The sequence below is a fragment of the Pinus tabuliformis genome, chromosome 3_2 (assembly GCF_031772625.1).
Source record: "Pinus tabuliformis cultivar Carrire ecotype Pingquan chromosome 3_2, CPIR1, whole genome shotgun sequence".
Classification (NCBI taxonomy): domain Eukaryota; kingdom Viridiplantae; phylum Streptophyta; class Pinopsida; order Pinales; family Pinaceae; genus Pinus; species Pinus tabuliformis.
In genome coordinates this window covers 1,056,793,027-1,056,795,619 of record NC_142302.1, presented here as the reverse complement: position 1 = coordinate 1,056,795,619, position 2,593 = coordinate 1,056,793,027, and positions in this window count along the sequence as shown.

The window sequence follows — 2,593 nt, the reverse complement described above, 5'->3', positions numbered from 1 at the left end:
ACCCTTGCCACCTGTATGGTTGTTTTTCTTGCATCCTCTCATGCACTTTGCATATCTAAAATAAAAAAGTTAATGCTTTTTGAAATCTACAATTTCCTTCCTTGGGAACGGCGCCAAAATGTTGATCACTTTAATTATTGATTAATTCAGACAACTAAGTGCTACATAAATTGTCAACCAAGGGAAGTCTGTTATTTCAAAGGCAACTACGCACTATATGTACTCAATCTCAAAAGTAGTAAAAGTTGTAGTAATAAGTATACTAGTCACACCTCGTTTTAAGCAAACTAAAGCTCTACTCTGAGTTACAATAAAAACAATCTATTTATCAAAGAATGGTTGATTTCATTGAAAAGAGCAATCTAATAAAAGTAGTCACTCTACAACAGAAAGTACTAGTTGTAATAGAGAACAGGACCTTATTCCCCCAAGTAGGAACCTTCAGCACCTGTTTCTGATTACCATGTTTATCAACTCACTCTGTAAACTAAATTGCCAAAAAACCACTCACGGATAAACTGTAAATGAGTTCAAGAAAGTAATGCAGCAATCAATTGGAAAAATAGAGTTCAACAATAACACATGAGCAACATTCAGTAAACAAAACTTTAATAAGGTACGGATAGAAAACACACTTAACACACTGCGAAAATATAATGGGTGAGTCTTGTGATGAAGGTGGGCCCTGTCCATCTCACAAGATTCCCCAAGAAACAACAACTAGAAAGAAATGCTCAGAACAGTATTCTATTCATCCATCAATATGTCATGTTACAAAAAGATTCCAGTTCTTTTTATTCATCTCCCCAAAACCTTCCAGCAGTATGTCCCCCTCTAATGTAGATGTCTCCTCTTTTTAAAGAGGAGACATCTATTACAATTGATTACATTGTAAGTCCTATCTTTAACCCAATATACCAAAATAGGGTAATCGGTTTTCCCATTAACAAAATGTTGTTACAATGGTTATGGTAATGCTGACTTTGGAATGTGATCGTTACAGCCAGTGTAGCAGCTCCTTTGATGATCTTCTTCTGTTGTTGTCGAATCTAGAATGCAAATCATGGTTGTTTCAGCAATGGGATTTGTGCATCGTTCTAACTGTTACAACAACATAACCTGTAATGATAACCCTGTAGTCTCCAGGCTGTTTCAGCAACATAGACTGCAATGATAACTATTTCAGCAACTATCCGATTCAACGATTAACTATGAAGGTAATGTAATTATATGTAAAATAAATTAAACGTATAGTAATGAGAAGAAATATTGTATACCTTAGGAAAAATGGATTAAAGTCATAATATGGACTTTAGGTATAGGTTGAAAAAGGATGACATAATAACAAAATATATGGTAAAAAAGGGACAATGTAGGGTCCTAACACCACTATTCTTTAGTAGTTTTCGCAGCTTCAGCCTTGAGGACAAGACTATTCTTATGGGGGAGGGCATGTTAGGGTCCCACCCTAACCCCCTTGTTTATGTAATAGGATCGATTCATAGTTATAGTTAGTAAAGAGTCAATAAAGCCCATATTAATAATTGTACGTGGTTAACCCACATTTAATGACGGGACCACGGCTAGTTGCAAATGGGCCATGGTATTAGATGGATGGTATTAATAAGAACCATGGTATTTCCCCATGGTATTGCATGTATGAATCCTATATAAAGGATAAAGACTCCTTGCGAGGAGCATCGTGTCTTATTTTGTAATCAAGCTCTGCTCTATTGGAGGTTTCCTCCTCGAAGAGGCAAGTGAACATCGCTTTCTGAATAATAAAACGCTTGTTGTTATTTCTCATTGTTCTATGTTCTGGGTATATTTCTTCACATATTTCGTATTCTGGTATCGTCTTGCGGGTTAAGAGCATAAAATAATTAGACCTAGGGTCAATCAAAATATAAATAGATTGATTACAAATCTTACCGTCCATCTCAATAATAGATGCCTGATGGTCTACCTGTTTGTTATCCATTGCTGCATAAATGTGAGGAATGCTCTAACCAACATCCCCAACTATTTGTGCCTCCTGCGCAATATATATTTGAGGACTACCACCATGATTCTCTATAGAATCTCTCTTAAGGTGCTCCTTTCTGCATGTCCAACACTCCAACCAACCAGTACCCTCACCTCTATGCTACTGCTGTGACCCATGTCCCTGTCTAGCTGCATTGAACCTCTTTTGTGGTGCCACATTTTCTTTCTAATCTGCATTCTAAGGCCCTATTCTTTTTAGCTACCATTCACCTTTACCTTTTTCTTTCCCTTTCCAACCTTGGTGAGATTCATTCTTACACTTTGGCTATTCATATCATTGCTTCAACTTCCAAATAACTTCCTCAAGTGACTGAGGCTCATCATATTCAATACGATATCTAAATTCTAATGTCAATCCACTAAAAACACATTGAACTTTAGCCTTCTCATCCTTAATACATGGTACATACCTCAATAGCTCCAGAAACTTAGTCGTGTACTCTTCATCTGTCATTAATCCCATCTTTAACTCATAGACTTCTTTGGCCTTAGTGTCCTAGTACCTTTCTAACAAGTTCTTATTCTTGAAAAGCCTCTTAAACTCATG